Source organism: Thalassophryne amazonica, chromosome 19, assembly GCF_902500255.1.
Source record: "Thalassophryne amazonica chromosome 19, fThaAma1.1, whole genome shotgun sequence".
In the NCBI taxonomy this organism is placed as follows: Eukaryota; Metazoa; Chordata; class Actinopteri; order Batrachoidiformes; family Batrachoididae; genus Thalassophryne; species Thalassophryne amazonica.
This window is the reverse complement of record NC_047121.1, coordinates 69,298,386-69,319,309: the sequence shown is the minus strand read 5'-3', so window position 1 is coordinate 69,319,309 and position 20,924 is coordinate 69,298,386. Positions and strand designations below refer to the sequence as shown.

The window sequence follows — 20,924 nt, the reverse complement described above, 5'->3', positions numbered from 1 at the left end:
ACAGTATTCCTCTAAATGTTTTGAAATCAGTGGGTCGTAACTACTGCTGATATACTTAATCAATAGCCATGATGTAGCATCAACATTTTTTTTCCTTCTTGTCAAGACCTGTCTGTGAGCCAAAGAGTCTGTTGACCTCTGGTGCCTCACAGGCTCCATCCCAGTGATTTAAAACTCATATGTAAATCAGAAGGGGCACTCTGAGTGCACGACACCCGCACCTGACACGTCTGACTGATTCATGCATATTATTTCTTTATTGTGTCTAACTTCATATTCGTGTTTAATAGTAGCATAACCCTATCTGTAACTCATTCCTCAAAATAGCCATTCTAAATGAGACTAACCTTTCAAAATTATAGGTCAAGAGTCATGTGAGCAAGAGAACTGTAATATTTCTCTTCAAATTAGTGTTTAATGGTAACCACAGGCGTATCCGTAACTGGTAGACATGGGCCAATAACCGGTTTCACGGTATACCGCGGTATCAAAAAGCCATGGGATCAAAACTACTAAAATGTTCTGTTACACCGTCCCTACGATATGAGCGGGTTATGAGAATTCTTGACAGGCAGAGCGGAGGCGGCCACTGCCACCCTTGCCCCTGGCGTGCACCTCTGTTTACAAACAGGCAGCTAGCTAATGTTAGCTAGCTCTGCATCATGACTGAAGGAGGCGAAGCCTGCAATGAACCTTTCCCTCCGTCTAAAAGGACCAAGTCGGCTTTTTTGTTTTATTTTCCGCGGAATAGCCCTTCAAACCAAAAACGGTGGCAACAAAGCACCACAGCTATGGCCTACGTCGGGCGCGGAGTGATTCAAGATACCCGCAAAGGACTTTATCCCATCTTTGAAACCACTGAGAAGTACAAGTGGTGGACTCGAGTCGTGCTTGTGATTGATGAAATTTCTCCCACAAACATGTCAAGAAGGACAAATACATCTATTCCAAGCACTTTGTTGGTGAAGTATTGAGCATCTGGAGTTCCGGACATTATTCCAGCCACGTTTCTCCCAAAGCAAGTAAGTCATGTTTCCCACGGGGCAGATGCTACATGTCTAAAACAGTGACTGTTATTTTGGTATTTTCTCTAAATTTATCAGTGGTATAGTGCTCGTAGAGGTAGACATCGCATCAATTAGTGCGCCTGAATCACACGCGCTTCATATGCAAATAGCCATAATGTTGTTAAAGCACATTTTAAAGTTATACATAATACTGTGAAACCGCTGTATTTTTGCCCACGGTTATCATATCATCCAAATCCCATGCCTAGTAACTAGTTTCTCAAAACAGACATTCTAAATAAGTATGACTTTTCCAGGTCACCAGGTCAAAGGTGATCAAGAGAACGTCTATATATGACTTCATGTTAGTGTTGAATAGTAACCAACTCCTCATAACAGCCAGTGTAAATATCTCCTACACATAAGAGTCTGACCTTGGCTTATGACCTTGACTTTCAACTGGGTTTTCTCAACATGAACTGACTTTGCCGTCTAATGATTCTCATTCATTCCACCAAATTTGGTTCACATTGGAACAAAACCCTGAGTTATGTTGTTAACACATGGAGCGACAGAGACACAGGACTGAATGCAAAACACCTGCATGCGTTACAACCACGTTCTGCTGTCATAGTATAGAACAAGCACCAACATAACGCAATGCTTAAATACCCTCGGCCGTATGAGCATGAAAATGCTTCTAAAACAATCTATGGTATCCAGAGCTCAATGCCTGAAAATATTTTTGAAGTAACTGTCTTCACTGCAAAATTACAGCGCATTGAACTAAACGTTAAATTCTGAAATTGGCTATGTACGGACACTACATGCTATTGTAATAGCTCTCTTGTACGTGATTATATTATCAGTTTTTAGGTTGTGATGGTAGTGTTCTTTGTTTGTATTGTCAGAGATATATGTGACCATAGTTCTTGGAATGCAATCAGCATATAAGGAGTTATTCATGATTTCACATGGAAACGGCTCAAAATTTATTTTTTATATGATCAAAAATAGAACACAACATCATTTCTGAAAAAAGTAACTTTATTGCTTAACTTGAAGCATCCATCCCCAATTGGGAATACACATAGTAATACATAACTTCTGTCAAAATTGTTTAATGCGACCTCTGCTACCATATAACAGAACTGAAGTTATCTATGTACAGACACTACACAAAAAATCTAATTATTCAAAATCATGCTTTATTTTTTTTTTATTTGTGTATTACTGAAATTTCTTTGCTGAAATATCAATGGTTTGCTGTTTACTATCCTGATTTTAGCACAATACATGATACTATGTACGGACACTACGGTTTCCAACTGTTAGTGCCCAAATGTTCACTTCAAATGAGAATTGAAAAACAATTTTTCTGTTATGAATAAAGGATTTTGGTGAACAAAAGGTGTGGTCACAAAACTCAAATTTTTGGGAAAACAATCCAAATTCAGTGATATTCAACATACTGTTAATACAACTGTAACTCCTCAATATAAATGAACAATAACCAGTTTATTTGAACATATTTTATTATTTCAAGACCTTTACCTTTACAAGTGCTTACAAAACAAAAAAATTGTAACACCACAGGTTTATCTGAAAAAAACTAAGTCTGAAATTAAATATTGTTCTATGTTCATATGGATATGTCATCATGGTTCAGATTGGTTGCTGTGCCTTCCTGAACCTGAAAAAAGTAATTACAAAAATGAAATATCAAGTAATGCTGTATCAACTGAATTGAATATTTTGCATGGACCAGCATAACGGTAAAATTCCCCAAATTAGAAGCACATAATTCGCTGTCACTCAAAACGTTTTCATCCGATCTCTATCAAATTTGGAAGTTAAGGGCATCTTTTGGCAACAATGGAAATGACAACAAACTCCATACTTTTGAACACACAGTTTATTGTAGATTGGGCTATAACATCAACACTTGCAAGTTGGTCAACTTGATTGTGATTCAGCCCTTTGCATTTGTTTAATCAATTATTAAGGTCTTACTGTCTTACGCACAATTTATACATGTTCACCAAAGCCCTTCATTCAATCATAAACAATATTTACGTATTAACGGCATTTTCAGGAGGTTTTGACCTTTTCACAAGAGCGGAAGTAAGCTTTGAGTTAGCGTGCATGCTGATGTCCACAAAATGTCTCGTAAATCACTCCAGAGGTGTTATTAGGTTTCAAAAAGAGCATTTATTTCTCTCTGGCTTTTACATAATATACGACAAAGGGGTCATATTTAGCTAAAAACTAAAGGTTAGCAGCTAGTGACACCAGGAAGTGACGTCACCACGCTAGCATCCGCGAGATCATACCATAAAAATAGGAAAAGAATGTGACTTTTTAACCTCTTAAGATAGGTCAAGGTTAGCTATCTTTGAACATGTCCAAAGTCTGTGTCCCAAGAATGTTCCCTGTGAATTTGAAGACTCTGGTAGTAATAGTACTGGACTTATGCTGAGCACAGATGGACGGACGGACGGACAGACGCAAAGCCTTCACAGTATTTGATGGCCATAAAAAAATAGAATTATGTGCACATATTTGCAAGAAGGCAGGTACAACAGTGCTCCAGGAAGATGATGTCACCAGAGCCTTTATTTATGATACGTCAGGATTGTAGCGGTTTGGAACGTTCCATGTCTGCTCAACACTTCCATTAGTTAATCTGTCAAATTTTGCTAGGTCAAGAAGAAAGCTCGGGGAAGTGAAACGGAGAAAGACAAAGTTTTGCAGCTATGAAAGAGTGAAAGGTGTGAAATATGATGCCTCTCACTGAACAACAATTTCCGAGGCAGTGTAGCGACTCGCTAAGCCGGGTTCATACGTGCCGCCATTCTATCAGTCCACACATACAAAAAAAAACAAGAAGAAATAAATATGTTTTAGCTACTAAAAGCCACTGCACACTGACCCTAAGTGGGTTGTGTCTGAGTGCGAGTCCTGGAGATAACAGCAAATGGGGAACACCAACCCTGCCAGAGAGCACTCGTCTTCACTGCGGTGGTGTGAAGTCGGTCAGAGCCGGCATGTTGTTACCACAACAGACACGACTCATAAATTAATCAAACAGGCCGGAACTGCAGAATATGCAGTCCAGTACCAATTAATTTAATCGATTTTGAGTGCTTTTTATAAGTAAGGGTCACAGCCTCCAGCGTGGACTGTTCCAGGAAAAAAAAAATGGTTGGCAAGAAGATGGATGCAGAGTAACATGAAGGCAAAAGTAAAGAAACAAATAACTTGTGGTTGTGATACATCACAAGGAAGAGATCCGGACGTGCTGGAAGATATATTTCAGCTTCGACTGTGAGCCAACATGTGGATGGTTCAAAGACCAGATTACAAATGCCACAATTTAGACGTGGCGATGCTTCCAAAAGCACTCAGCCCAGGTTAGACCTCCACCTGCTTCTATGTGTGACAACCACACATTTTTATGCAAAACAAAAGGCGAGAGGCGAGGTTCACCCTGGACAGGTTGACAGTCTATCGCACGGCAGCAATTCATATTATCACAGGTATTTGTAATAAAATACTCAGAAAGGACACAGGGTGCTAGCGGGGCTCTGAACTCAGCTCACTGCACACAACACCTGGAAGTTCACTCCTAACTATTCAGAACTTTATAGCTTTTGATTCTTCCTACGGCTTCTCAAGCATATTTCTTTTCTTGTGTCTGTTAGAGATAAACAATACCGGGTTGGACCCCTTTTGCTTTCATGACTCCAAAAATTCTTTGTGGTACAGATTCAACAAGGTGTTGGAAACAATCCTCAGAAACGTTGGTCCATCTTGCCATGACGGCGTCACGCAGTTGTCCATTCAACCAGTCCACCCATTCTGCTGTGACCTCTGACATCAACAAGACATCTTTGTCCACACAACTGCTGCTCACTGGATATCTTCTCTTTTTTTCGGACCATTCTCTGTAAACCCTAGAGATGGCTGTGTGTGAAAATCCAAGTAGATCAACAGTTTCTGAAACACTCAGACCAGCCGTCTGGCACCAACAACTATGCCACGTTCAAAGCCACTTAAATCCCCTTTCTTCCCCATTCTGTTGCTCGGTTTAACTTCAGCAAGCCGTCACATCTAGAGGCCTAAATGCATTGAGTTGCTGCCATATGACTGGCTGATTAGCTATTTGTGTTAAGTAATTGAACAGGTGTACCTAATATATTAGGGGTGTAACAATACATGTATTTGTATTGAACCGTACGGTAGACATGGGACAGTTTTGTGCACAGACCTGCATGCAGAATACACGGTACGACGCTGCACAGTATGATTATAGACATGTGCATATTTGCTTTTATATAACGGCTGAGTGGGTCCTTGTCATTTGATTGGTCTTTTGTATGTCACGTGACATGGATTATTCATTCCATTTGTGTTGTATTGCATTCTGAGTGCAATTTGGTTCCATTTAGAGTGCAAATTTGGCTCCATACATTTGGTACCATTGCACTCTGCAGACACACGCGCGTGCGCGCACACACACACACACACACACACACACACACACACACACATGTGCACACACAAAACAAATCCACTGTGCTGTAAGCCGTCTGGAGGCTGTTAGCAGGAAGTTAGAATGAAAAGCTGGACTAATTTCCAACATGATTTTTTTTTTTTTATTTGCTGCACTGAGGAAAGTACAGAGTTTTTTTGTTTTGTAATACACATGCGCACAAGTGCTATCCCGGTTGTGTGAGCGTGCACACAGTACAACGACAATTTGATTGAGCTAACTGAAGGTGCTAGTTCTTGTAACACACACACACACACACACACACACACACACACACACACACACACACACACACACACACACACAAAAATCCACTCCGCTGTAAGCCGTCTGGATGCATAAAGAGCTGTTCAGATGAAAAGCTGATATTTTGGCTGGACTGAGGAACTACACAAAGTCTTTTTTTTTTTTTTTTAATGGAAGTGCAAAGTCAGTGCACAGTATCACCAGACTACACGCCACAATTTGGACTCCTATTTAAAGTCTGTGTTGGACTTTAGCAGCAGTGGAACACCAAAATGTAAGTCCCTTTTCTGTTGTTTATAAATTATAAAATATCAAATGACAAGGATCTATTTTAGCTGTTATATAAAACAGATAATGAATGTTTTTAGATTCATTACATTTACATACATTAACATATATACCTGCTTCGCCTCATTGAATGGTATGTTCCAGCTTTCACCTCATGAAATATTTGTACCATTGAACTGATAAACGTTCATTATTTGTATACCATAAGTCACCGACATTTCACCTCATGTCCACAGAGTGTGTCCCTCCAGTTTCATGATCTGTGCAGGAAGGTGGGGGGTCTGTGTCAAAGTCAATCAGAAGAAAACAGCCAGTTGAAGCCAGTGATGGGATTGTTTAACCCACAAACTGTGGAAGCATTAACAAATTTGCTTAATTTGGCCTTTTCTCCAGACAAATGAACCTAAAAGTGAAAGCGCTTGTGTTGAGTGACTGTCCCCGTATGAGGTCAGTCTGCTTTCGAGTTTAGACAGAAAACACCACCAACTTATGACAAAAGTTGATGTTTTGTATGAACTAGCGCAAAATTTCACAGATGAGAAGCTAATCAAATAGCAACACTGTGTACAATGATTTAAAATCTGTACCCAGTGAGGTTTCAATCAATCAAGTTTTATTTCTATAGCACTTTACAACAGTTTTCACTGAAAGTGCTTTCCAATAGCACCAGCTAGAGATAAAATAAAAAGAACAGTACGAAAAACACAATAAAACACAATAAGAGCATCCAAAATAGAATAAAAATAGACAAAAAAGTGTCAAAGCAATTATGTGCAAAAAGCTGCCCTGAACAAGTATGTTTTTAACTTAGCTTTAAACAGAGGCAAGCTATTAATGGACCTCAGTTCAGGAGGTAATGCATTCCACAACTTAGGACCTGCTACTGCAAAAGAACGGTCACCCCATTGTTTGGACCTGGACCTGGGAACCTCCAGAAAGTTTTGGTCAGCAGACCGAAGTGCTCTGACAGGGTTGTGTGTTTTTAACAGGTCACATAAATAAGAAGGTGCAATGCTATTTACAGCTTTAAAAACAAACATTAACAGTTTAAAATCAACTCTAAAACGGACTGGAAGCCAGTGCAGGGAGTAAAGTACAGGAGTGATGTGGCTGTGCTTCCTGGTGTTGGTCAACAGGCGAGCAGCAGCATTCTGGACCAGTTGGAGTCGGTTTAGAGAGCCTTGAGTGATACCAACATAAAGTGCATTGCAACAGTCAATCCGGGAGCTGATAAAAGCATGCATAGCCTTTTCAAGGTCCTTTTGGCTTAGAAAGGGTTTGACTTTTGCCAGGAGTCTCAGCTGGAAAAAACTGGCTCTTACCACACTGTCAATTTGTATCTCAAATTCTAAACAGTCGTCAAACAGCACACCAAGGTTCCTTACCACAGCCCTACGATAAGGAGCCAGGGAGCCAAGATCTGGATCAATTAGTTTTAGCTCCAAACAGAATACACTCTGTTTTAGCTTCATTAAGGTGCAGAAAATTCTGAGTCAGCCAGTCCTTAATATCCTTAAAAAAGCTATGTATGGAGTCCAAAGCACTTGTATTATTAGGCACAACTGGCATATAAATCTGGAGGTCATTGGCATAAAAATGAAACTGAAGATTGTGTTTGGTGATGACTGAACTCAGTGGAAGGTTTTATGAGATGCAGTCATTTGCACAAAGGTAAAAAAAATTGACTAAATTTTGAAGGCAGTCTGGCCCCACATGTTACACCACATGAGAGCAACCATCTGTTACAAACACTGATTAAACCTACCGTATGTAAAACCGAACTCGTACCGAACCGTGATGTCTAACCACAAATATGAACTGCACTGTGACATATATATGTGTGTGTGTGTGTGTGTGAGTGTGAGAGAGAGAGAAAATCGGTTCACATCTGAATCGCGATTCTTATTTATTACGATTCTGAATTGTTCCAAAATGTCCAAGAATAGATTTTTAAAAAGCATTTTTTAAACATTTTCTTACTTACTCACTGCGTGTACTGTTTGTCAGGCAACAGCTCCCGTACTACAGCGTCCCCGCAAGGGGAGGGTCCGGCGTGCTTCAACATTCGTGAGCTGCAGCTTAGCATGGTGGACGAAGAGCTAATTCAGCCAGCACCGGCTTTGCTGAAGGCAAATGTTTGGGCGCATTTTGGATTTTATTATCTGCTGCATAAGAAGGAGCTTGACATGACTTATGCAGTGTGCAAAATGTGCTAAATGAAAGTCAAGTACTTTGGAAACACTTCAAATCCGCAAGCCCACATGCTACGCCATCATCTGGAGCTAAAAGGAGCGGAGCAGTGGTATCTGCCGACGACTGACCAGCACTTCGCTAAACTGCCAACCAACTCTGAACGAGCAACGCAGATGAGTAAATTTACATCTAGAATCACTTGATTAACCTTGTAAAGCTGCATTTTCTTAAACATAAACATTTTTAAGTAATATAACTATTTCTCAGAGCTCTGAATCGAAAATACGATTCACATCCCTACTATATATATATATATATGGCTCACAATATGCTAAACCATTATATTACACCTGAGGTACTTCATGAATGTGTTTATTAAATATGGATTGTTGAATAGAAATGTTTGTTATTGTTAAGACTAATGTAACTAATGTACGTATATATAGTATGCATAATTTGAGTGTATTTTGTTGCTCATAAAATAAAGAAAAATTGAAAAGAAGTTTGGAAAATCCACTTTTTTTCATCACATATTATAACACGATTGGACCTCACTTTTTCAACCATATTTTTTTCAAACCAACCTCAAGGCAATTGCATTGTGTGTTAGTCAACAAAAAACCCATGAAATGAAAAATTAAAAGTAAATAAAAGGCCCTTGAGTCAATTTTAAGTACAAAAAAATAAAATTAAAAATGACCCTTGCAGATGTTACGCCGTCTGTCAAAACCAAGTGGGAGATAAAGATGGTTAAAAGTCGCATAAATTATAGCTAACATTTACACTTAGATGGGCATTCTACTTTGAAATATGTATTCTCCGATATACATCGTCAATTTGTATAAAAGATATGCGTATTAAGAAATTATAACAAGTTGAAAACAACCTGAGAATTGTCCGTCAAAAATAACATCCGCAAGGGCCCATACTCTTATTAATTTAATTTTTCCATAATGGAAAAGTGAAATTTTTAAAGTTAATAGTTAATGAGTTATCTTGAGCTTTGTGGTTTCTGAAAGAAATATATGTGTACTACAATTTCAAACTAGTTTGCAATAAAAATATGTAACTTGAAAAATTGACCTTTGTGTTACACTTTCATAACAGTTTAGCATATTGTGAGCCATATATAGTATGTGACCCAATGACATCTGAGCTCAATAATTTATTTTAAAACCGTCAAATACAGGTCATCTGGAAAGTAATCACAGCGCTTCTCTTTTCATTTTCTTATGTTACAGGGGTGGTGGCCAAGTGGTTAATGCACTTGGTTTCAGTGCAGAAGGTACTTGTACTTATATTTATTAAAAAACCTGAGTTCTCCGAGTTTCACCATGAAGATTCGAAATGGGCTTAATTCATTCACTGTCAAATTTAGTTGCAGACTGGTTGATTACAAATGGTACCTGACTAGTCGACTAATGATTTTCATCAGTCATCCCAACCCTATTTTGCACCCAACCTCAAACAGCCATTCACAGAACTATGAGATTCTCCATTTCTGCCTTTGCTTCATTTCAGAGGACCAGAGGGCTCGAGTGTTCCCGGACCCAGAGCTGGTCAAACAAACAGGATTCAAACAAAAGTCTTTCTTCTTATTCAAACAGATTCAAACAAAAGTCTTTCTTCTTATTCAAACAGATTCAAACAAAAGCCTTTCTTGTTGAAGAGTGAGCTAAACTCCAAAGTGCTAAACCAACTTATACTCACGATCCAAACATGACCCCAGGAGGCAGTCAGGCTACCATGTATAAACAGAACACCCAAACAGAGCCAGTGGACCTCCACTGAAGCTAAACTGGAGTCACTATAAAGGATCTCTCTCATCACATACACGTGCAGACGAGCCAAGGTGGAAGTGATAATTTCTAATTATGTGTAGGGACAAAAACGAGCACTAGATGGAGGTAAAGCTAAGACAGAGAGTAAGACCTGTGAGGACATAAAGGATCACCAGAGGGAGGCAGAGAGTGCTGAATACTGAAAGGTGATAGAGGTTAAGGGTGATTCTTAGACTACGGGCACTTATTATGTCCTTTGATCATATTGTATGAAAAACAGAAAAAAGGGGAAATTTCACACTTTTATAGTTATCTTTACAATGAAAGTGTTTTAAGAAATTTGTTCTAGTAGTCTATGATGACTTTTTCACCTTTTTTCAGCATCATTATATGCAAATATTGCCATTTTGTGTTTGTCCCACACCCAGACTTTTGATCTTCAATGATAAAAATGAATGGTAAAAAACATTTTTTCTAATGTTTTAAAATATCTCTGAATAAAATATCAGTAAAATAATCAAAACATAATTGGGGTATTCAATGTCATACAACTGTTGTGATTTTTTTAAACAAAATGTAGTTGTCCCACACTATTGCCGTAATTTCCACCACAACACTGTAATGTCCCTTTAAACAGTTTGTATGAAAGACTGTTTGGGTAGTTTCTATGGAGATAAACAGTGACATCAGAGCACATGTATATAGCGAAAAATCACAACAAACAGTTGCCCCAAGGCGCTTTATACTGTAAGGCAGTGGTGTGGTGGAAATTACATTTACAAGGCCAATAGTGCCCGTAGTTAAAGAATCACCCGTAAATGCACAGAATACTTGGTAAGAAAAAGGGTGAAATTGACAAGATGTGATATCAAAGCTGGACTCTGGGGGTGACTGTGAGAAGGAAATGACAAAGACTACTGAGACAGAGAGAAAATAAAGGAATTAGAAAGAGGAAATGACTAAGACAAAAGCTGGGATAAAATGTGAAAAATAGGAGCAGATGACAAAACCAACCAAGACAGGACCCTAACTGGACAGGACCACAACACTTTGTAGCATCATAAGCCAGCGATGCACTACACGATGCAATACGAATGTGCAATTCGGCAGGATTGAAAACCAAATCTCGACATACTGTAACATGGGCGGAGCAGCTGCGATCAGAACAGGCATCTTGGTGAGATGACTACTGATTACGCCTCTACTGGTGGTTGGCTCTCACTGCGGTATTGTATCACTTCCTGTTCCGGAGCACAGCAGTGTTTTTCTGTATCTGTTAGCTGTTTAATCTGCGCAGTTAGACTGATCTAGTTATCTAGATTACGATTTGTTTCCCAGTGTAATCTCCACGTGCCTTAACTAAAGCACTCCTTCTGCTGAATCACCTCTAAATTATTTACACATTATTCACTTTGCGTGTTTTTAGGAATCCGCTAGCTTAGCGCAACTACTAGCTCTTAGCCGGTTTAGCATGGCGGCTTCTCCTGTCTCTTGTTGGACATTCTTGTTTAGTTATTCCTCGGTCTCCTTTAGCAGTAACGGTACTTGTAATAAGTGTAGCTTATTCATAGCTTTGGAGGCCAGGCTGGGCGAATTGGAGACTCGGCTCCGCACCGTGGAAAATTCTACAGCTAGCCAGGCCCCTGTAGTCGGTGCGGACCAAGGTAGCTTAGCCGCCGTTAGTTCCCCTCTGGCAGATCCCGAGCAGCCGGGAAAGCAGGCCGACTGGGTGACTGTGAGGAGGAAGTGTAGTTCTAAACAGAAGCCCCGTGTACACCGCCAACCCGTTCACATTTCTAACCGTTTTTCCCCACTCGACGACACACCCGCCGAGGATCAAACTCTGGTTATTGGCGACTCTGTTTTGAGAAATGTGAAGTTAGCGACACCAGCAACCATAGACAATTGTCTTCCGGGGGCCAGAGCAGGCGACATTGAAGGAAATTTGAAACTGCTGGCTAAGGCTAAGCGTAAATTTGGTAAGATTGTAATTCACGTCGGCAGTAATGACACCCGGTTACGCCAATCGGAGGTCACTAAAATTAACATTAAATCGGTGTGTAACTTTGCAAAAACAATGTCGGACTCTGTAGTTTTCTCTGGGCCCCTCCCCAATCGGACCGGGAGTGACATGTTTAGCCACATGTTCTCCTTGAATTGCTGGCTGTCTGAGTGGTGTCCAAAAAATGAGGTGGGCTTCATAGATAATTGGCAAAGCTTCTGGGGAAAACCTGGTCTTGTTAGGAGAGACGGCATCCATCCCACTTTGGATGGAGCAGCTCTCATTTCTAGAAATCTGGCCAATTTTCTTAAATCCTCCAAACCGTGACTATCCAGGGTTGGGACCAGGAAGCAGAGTTGTAGTCTTACACACCTCTCTGCAGCTTCTCTCCCCCTGCCATCCCCTCATTACCCCATCCCCATAGAGACGGTGTCTGTTCCCAGACCACCAATAACCAGCAAAAATCTATTTAAGCATAAAAATTCAAAAAGAAAAAATAATATAGCACCTTCAACTGCACCACAGACTAAAACAGTTAAATGTGGTCTATTAAACATTAGGTCTCTCTCTTCTAAGTCCCTGTTGGTAAATGATATAATAATTGATCAACATATTGATTTATTCTGCCTTACAGAAACCTGGTTACAGCAGGATGAATATGTTAGTTTAAATGAGTCAACACCCCCGAGTCACACTAACTGTCAGAATGCTCGTAGCACGGGCCGGGGCGGAGGATTAGCAGCAATCTTCCATTCCAGCTTATTAATTAATCAAAAACCCAGACAAAGCTTTAATTCATTTGAAAGCTTGACTCTTAGTCTTGTCCATCCAAATTGGAAGTCCCAAAAACCAGTTTTATTTGTTATTATCTATCGTCCACCTGGTCGTTACTGTGAGTTTCTCTGTGAATTTTCAGACCTTTTGTCTGACTTAGTGCTTAGCTCAGATAAGATAATTATAGTGGGCGATTTTAACATCCACACAGATGCTGAGAATGACAGCCTCAACACTGCATTTAATCTATTATTAGACTCTATTGGCTTTGCTCAAAATGTAAATGAGTCAGAACAACCCCAGGTTTCTTTTCAGCACTGTAGCCAGGCTGACAAAGAGTCAGAGCTCTATTGAGCTGAGTATTCCATTAACTTTAACTAGTAATGACTTCATGACTTTCTTTGCTAACAAAATTTTAACTATTAGAGAAAAAATTACTCATAACCATCCCAAAGACGTATCGTTATCTTTGGCTGCTTTCAGTGATGCCGGTATTTGGTTAGACTCTTTCTCTCCGATTGTTCTGTCTGAGTTATTTTCATTAGTTACTTCATCCAAACCATCAACATGTTTATTAGACCCCATTCCTACCAGGCTGCTCAAGGAAGCCCTACCATTATTTAATGCTTCGATCTTAAATATGATCAATCTATCTTTGTTAGTTGGCTATGTACCACAGGCTTTTAAGGTGGCAGTAATTAAACCATTACTTAAAAAGCCATCACTTGACCCAGCTATCTTAGCTAATTATAGGCCAATCTCCTTTTCTCTCAAAAATTCTTGAAAGGGTAGTTGTAAAACAGCTAACTGATCATCTGCAGAGGAATGGTCTATTTGAAGAGTTTCAGTCAGGTTTTAGAATTCATCATAGTACAGAAACAGCATTAGTGAAGGTTACAAATGATCTTCTTATGGCCTCGGACAGTGGACTCATCTCTGTGCTTGTCCTGTTAGACCTCAGTGCTGCTTTTTATACTGTTGACCATAAAATTTTATTACAGAGATTAGAGCATGCCATAGGTATTAAAGGCACTGCGCTGCGGTGGTTTGAATCATATTTGTCTAATAGATTACAATTTGTTCATGTAAATGGGGAGTCTTCTTCACAGACTAAAGTTAATTATGGAGTTCCACAAGGTTCTGTGCTAGGACCAATTTTATTCACTTTATACATGCTTCCCTTAGGCAGTATTATTAGACGGTATTGCTTAAATTTTCATTGTTACGCAGATGATACCCAGCTTTATCTATCCATGAAGCCAGAGGACACACACCAATTAGCTAAACTGCAGGATTGTCTTACAGACATAAAGACATGGATGACCTCTAATTTCCTGCTTTTAAACTCAGATAAAACTGAAGTTATTGTATTTGGCCCCACAAATCTTAGAAACATGGTGTCTAACCAGATCCTTACTCTGGATGGCATTACCCTGACCTCTAGTATACTGTGAGAAATCTTGGAGTCATTTTGATCAGGATATGTCATTCAAAGCGCATATTAAACAAATATGTAGGACTGCTTTTTTGCATTTACGCAATATCTCTAAAATTAGAAAGGTCTTGTCTCAGAGTGATGCTGAAAAACTAATTCATGCATTATTTCCTGTAGGCTGGACTATTGTAATTCATTATTATCAGGTTGTCCTAAAAGTTCCCTAAAAAGCCTTCAGTTAATTCAAAATGCTGCAGCTAGAGTACTGACGGGGACTAGAAGGAGAGAGCATATCTCACCCATATTGGCCTCTCTTCATTGGCTTCCTGTTAATTCTAGAATAGAATTTAAAATTCTTCTTCTTACTTATAAGGTTTTGAATAATCAGGTCCCATCTTATCTTAGGGACCTCATAGTACCATATCACCCCAATAGAGCGCTTCGCTCTCAGACTGCAGGCTTACTTGTAGTTCCTAGGGTTTGTAAGAGTAGAATGGGAGGCAGAGCCTTCAGCTTTCAGGCTCCTCTCCTGTGGAACCAGCTCCCAATTCAGATCAGGGAGACAGACACCCTCTCTACTTTTAAGATTAGGCTTAAAACTTTCCTTTTTGCTAAAGCTTATAGTTAGGGCTGGATCAGGTGACCCTGAACCATCCCTTAGTTATGCTGCTATAGACTTAGACTGCTGGGGGGTTCCCATGATGCACTGTTTCTTTCTCTTTTTGCTCTGTATGCACCACTCTGTATTTAATCATTAGTGATCGATCTCTGCTCCCCTCCACAGCATGTCTTTTTCCTGGTTCTCTCCCTCAGCCCCAACCAGTCCCAGCAGAAGACTGCCCCTCCCTGAGCCTGGTTCTGCTGGAGGTTTCTTCCTGTTAAAAGGGAGTTTTTCCTTCCCACTGTAGCCAAGTGCTTGCTCACAGGGGGTCGTTTTGACCGTTGGGGTTTTACATAATTATTGTATGGCCTTGCCTTACAATATAAAGCGCCTTGGGGCAACTGTTTGTTGTGATTTGGCGCTATATAAAAAAAAAATTGATTGATTGATTGATTGATGAGACCATAATGCCAGACTTACGGACTTCTAAAAAGAAATGTGTGCAGAATTTTGTTTCCGCTCTTGAAACCCCAAATAAAAGCAACTGAAAGATTTTTTTAAAAAGCTGCGCGCCTTTAAGACCTCAACTTCAAGGTGTACACATGAAGGAGCCCACAGATGATTGAGTGGCTGCAAAGAGAACAAAATAGGAAAAAAAGTTTAATATATAATTTTACAATGTAATTCATTCCATGCTCACAATTGCATTTCTCTCTGACAAAACAAATTCTATTCAATGTACTTCTGTGTTTGTTATTAGCCACATAAACCGGTAATAGTACCATCTATCACACAGGTTGTTATTTGTGTTCTGTGTGATTGGCTCTGTCACGTGCCCGTGGCTCAGAGGACAGTGACAAGGAGGAGACACAAACCAAAGGATTAGAAAAACAGAAGTATTTATTTACAATAGTTTAAGTCAATAAATTAAAAGGTGCAAAGATGTGCAGCTGTGCAAAAAGGCACTCTGTTACCAGTCGGCGCAGCGAGAAGTCCTAAAAAGAGAGAGGGAGAGAGCCAAATGAATTAGTTGGGCCCACTTAAATAAGAGACAGGGACACCGGGCCCAGGTGCCCCTGATTATGGGCCTGCCCCGCTACAAGACGGCGGGGCCGTCACACCCTCCCCCTTCAAAAGGGAAGTCCACCTAAGGACTTTCCAAACCAATTGCAAACAGCAGTTTTTTCTTTTGTTAGTAGTACTACATTATATTTTTTTGTTGCACCAAAATTGCATTTACAGTTTACCTATATTCAGCTATACTTTTTTTTCTTTACAAACTACTTTAAAATCTGATAGCACTAAGTTTTTTCTTCCATTATCAAACAAGAGAAGTTCTACTATTTGCAAGGAATCAAATTAGACTTAGCTATACAAGGCTAAAGATGACACCAATTGGTAAAGTCACAAGCTTAGCACACATGTCCTCTGCTGCACCTCCAGAGTTCCGACGCCTGAAACTGAGGAGAGGCAGAAGAGAGACAGGCACAAAAATTAAGGCAACTTTGCTTTTTCCTTTTTTTTTTTTAAACTGGCGCATGTGACAAAGCATCAGCCAACAAGTTATCAGAACCTTTAATATGACGAATGTCTAAACTGAACACCTGTAGAAACAGCACTTTCAACATTTTTTCACACCTAAGTGACCAAAGCCATCATGGGCAACTCTGAGCACATCATCACAAAACATCTCAGGAATAACAATCTGAAAAATGGGCACACCAACGAAGTCACCATGGCATGGGACCCACTTACGCACCAACAGACCCTCCTGCATGAAGTACCCATGAGCAGCACTCCGTACCTTGTCACCTGGAAGAACATTTTCAAACAAAACTGAAAGAGTTGGATCAGACTTTTGATGCTGACTCCATTCCTTCACAGAGACAGATGCGGGGAGCTCGGGCAACAAGACTGAGCTCTCAAGCACATCCGACTCAGACGCACGAAATTGAGCGAGCGTCACGACACAAGCCGGAAACACCTCTGAACACTGCTCTTCAAGCAGAGACGACAAGCGTGGCTCAGGGGTCACCACGGGCAAAGGGGACCTCGGCCACACTGCACTACCAACCAAATCATTGCCTAAAATCAATGAAACCCAGGAAGCGGCAGAGCGGGGCGCACGCCTACAATCACCAGACCATTAATAAACCCACATTCTAACATAATTGTGTGCCTCGGCACAGAGACCACACCCAGCTCCATCCCATGCATAAGGACAGAGTCACCCGTTTCTGTAGCGGAGGAGAATGGAAGCACAGAAGCCACTATAAACGAGTGTTTAGCCCCTGTGTCACGCAGCATCTTAATATGAACACGCTGCTCGCTCCCCACAATGGACACATACGCATCATGGATAAAAGGAGCAAAAGCTTTATCGAAATTTTTCCTGGACTTATTATTTGAAGCTGACAGAGCAGGAGCTGAAGGTACGTACATTTTACACCTGCTTTTAGACTTGAGCACAGGACACTGAGACTTCCAGTGGCCTGTTGCCTGACAGTAGTTACACCTGCTAGAGTGCCCTCTGAATGAAGCAGAGCGACCCTGCGCAAAGGTCTGCGAGTAGGAGCAACTTTCACTGACTATAGGCTTGGTCCTAGATGGAAAAATTTCACCCACAGCCCCCTTGTGAGTCAGGACAAAATCATCTGCCAGCTCAGCTGCCTTCAGAGCGGTGCTGGGTTTCTGTTCAGTAACATAAGTAGCTACATGCTGAGGAATACAGTTCTTAAACTGCTCCAAGATCATCAACTCTGACAAACCCTCAAAAGTGTCAATATTCAAAGCAGAACACCAACGATTAAATTGACAAGTTAAATCTCTAACAAATTCCACGTGAGTTTGACGTTAATTTTTCTCAAAATTCCTGAATTTCTGGCGATAAGCTTCTGGGACTAATTCGTAGGATTTTAGAACCGCAGCCTTTATTTTGGCATAATCCAGACACTCTGCAGCGCTCAACGCAGAATAAGCCTCCTGGGCACGACCAGTAAACACGGACTGCAACAACAAAGCTCTATCACAATCCGCCCCATTTTTAACATCTGCAATGCGCTCAAACAGAACGAAAAAAGTATCTGGATCTTTTTCATTAAACTTTGGCATTAGGTACAGACTAGCACCCACGTCAAAAGCGTTAGGAGCAGGCCTACAAACAGCAGAGGAGAATGATTCTTCATTCACCTCGCCTATAACCTTACCATCCTGAATCAAATTCAATTTATAGTATTCCAATTCCAATCTCATTTCTTCAGTCTCTTGTCTGACATGTTCCAATTGAACCTCTTTTTCAGCTTCAGTTCTCAGTCTCATTTGTTCCAATTGAAGTTCAGCATCTTTTCTGCTTTTCTCTTGTTCAATTTGCAGCAACATTAATTCCTTACGCTGCTCAAAACTCAGTTCATCAAACGAAACAGACAGCTCGGGTTTAGAATTGACATATAAACCCGACTGTTGCTCTCCCCCTCTCAGGACGCCTTTATTAAAGAGCGCAGCAGTGATTATATCTCTAACATCATCTTTGCGTGTATTATTTCCCGCTGTAATGCCATAGTGTTTAGCTATCTGCAATAAATGTTTCTTTTGACAATTTTCCAAAAAACGTTCAGAAGGAGTGGAAAAAAAATGCGAAACAGAAGCCATGGTTACAAAAAAAAGTGATGTGAACCAAACTGAATGCAAACTGCCAATCTCACATAACCGAGGCTGAGGGCCAGCGCGTCCCTCGGAGTCCCCCGCCCTGAACTACTTAACCCCAAATCTACCTGCTTAACCTAGTCTTCTTGCGGTCTCATATGGTGGGTATTTATGCGCTAAAACCCGATGGGTCTGAGCAGCGACCAGCAAACTGACAACCACCAGAACACCACGGACGCGCTCCCAAGCCGAAGCTTGTAGCCACGTTCACCGCTGCCCTCACAAAATAAAAGCAGGCAAATCTCCTTATGAGAAAAGCCACTAAAGCCTAACAAAGGACTCCAAAACACCATGCAGCACGAGACAGCACTTACCTTCACCTCAGATAAAAAACAACAAAAAAAACAATTTGGCTTCAAACCTCTCGCGTGTCCCCACAAACAAACGAACGAACGCGCAATCAGCAGGTGCGCACCGGATTGTAATCATGTAATCAGTGCGCGGCAAAGCCCCAACACAAAAATCAGGCTAAAAACAAACTTTAACCAAATAAATTTACAAAAACTAAACGCGCTGACTACAAAAATTTAATTTAAAGGACGAGCCCCCACTCTTGTCACATGCCCGTGGCTCAGAGGACAGTGACAAGGAGGAGATACAAACGAGAGGATTAGTTTAAGTCAATAAATAGTTTAAGTCAATAAATTAAAAGGTGCAAAGATGTGCAGCTGTGCAAAAAGGCGCTCTGTTACCGGTCGGCGCAGCGAGACGTCCTAGAAAGAGAGAGAGAGAGAGCCAAATGAATTAGTTGGGCCCACTTAAATAAGAGACAGGGACACCGGGCCCAGGTGCCCCGATTATGGGCCCGCCCCGCTACAAGACAGCGGGGCCGTCACAGGCTCAATGCAGACGATTATCATGTGCACAAACTAATCAAACATGGAAAATAATTATATCTATTGAGTGCACAGTTGCACTTTGAGTGCTGAATAAAACGTGGCCTCATTACATATTTATTTCTCTCTCACAATGGAGCTCTGCATCAACCACAGATGGGACAACCTGTGCCGCACTGCCCGGCTCGCTCTGCTGCACGTACAGAGGTCCACGCCGTAATGTGTGATCTGCACTTATTCTGCAATACACTCCTGCATTATGTTGATAAGGCACTATGGCACTGTGTAGTGTACGGCCGGCTTAAGTGGGAGCCGCCGCTGCTGCTTAACTGTGCACTTACACAAGACAACACCAGGCAAACAGCGTGCTAATGCTGCCTCTAGAAGGTTCAAGTGACATGTGATATGTGAAGTGATGTAAAGCTTTGCTAAAATGTTATTTTAGCCTCTGGTTAAGTCACAGTATAGTCAACCACAAGCTGTCAGTGGGATTTGGGTTCTTTCTGTCTGTTAGCCGTCGTCACTGTGATAATTATGTTATTGAGCGCTCGTTTGTGCATTTGTGAACAGCCTGGAGCCCACATTTTTTCATATATCATTATGCAAGTTTTACTGAGAATTCTGACAGGCAAGGACTGATTCAATTCTCAAGGTCATAGGTCAAACAGCAATGTCAGGACAAATCTTGGTAAACTGGAAAGATGCCTATCTTTACACTGAATGAATTTTCAAAAATTCATACCTCTGTCAAAAAACATCAATTTTTTTCATATTTGAGTGCGTTATGTAGGATGGTATCCTTTATCAACTGACAGTTTGATCTGGATCTGATTCATATTATAAATTTTGTGGTCATTTAAATTTAACATTGAAAACCCCATTTAATGTATATTTTACATTATATCTTAATCAAACGTGCCCCAATCACTCTCCTATTTGAACATGGGGTGCAGACTGGCACTCACTATCACTTGATAAAGTTTGATCCAGACCTGATCCGGATTGTGGATTTTGTGGACATTTGAATTTAATACTGAAAAGCCCATTTCTTGTGCATTTTGCATTGTATCTCAATCAAAAGTGTCTCAATCACTGTCATTTGTGACAATAAGGCGCAAACTGACACTCAATAAATAGACTAAGTTTGATCCGCATCTGATCCATATTGCAGATTTAGTGGATATTTGATTCTTTTTAACACTGAAAAGCCCCTTTGATCTATATTTTGTATTATATTTTAGCTTATGAAAAGCCACACAACAGGAGTTTGGCCTTGAAATTTTTTTCTAAAGTAAAAATTTGTGGAATTAAAATCTAGTGCTGGCGGACATTTGCGCACTACGAGCACAGTGTTCTAGTTATTTTTTTATTTTTTTAAGTACATTTTGAGAGCTGCCTCCAGGGTGATGCATCTGCTGCTGACACCTACCCTCCTGACCCCGGTTTCTGGAAAATATCATCAAAAACAAGTGTGTGTCCAGTCCTGCCATCCAACCCCACACAC

General features: G+C 40.6%; 1 protein-coding gene and 1 long non-coding RNA gene across 2 annotated transcripts in view; one reads left to right on the top strand and one right to left on the bottom strand.

The window, feature by feature from the left end:
- The window catches only part of mboat2a (membrane bound O-acyltransferase domain containing 2a), a 147,032-nt gene that overhangs the window by 51,755 nt on the left and 74,353 nt on the right, over nucleotides 1-20,924 (bottom strand). The window lies entirely within an intron of this gene.
- LOC117532061 lies at nucleotides 6,607-7,823 on the top strand. Its single transcript, XR_004566774.1, has 2 exons — nucleotides 6,607-6,691; nucleotides 7,738-7,823. It is a non-coding gene; the product is annotated as an uncharacterized LOC117532061 (long non-coding RNA).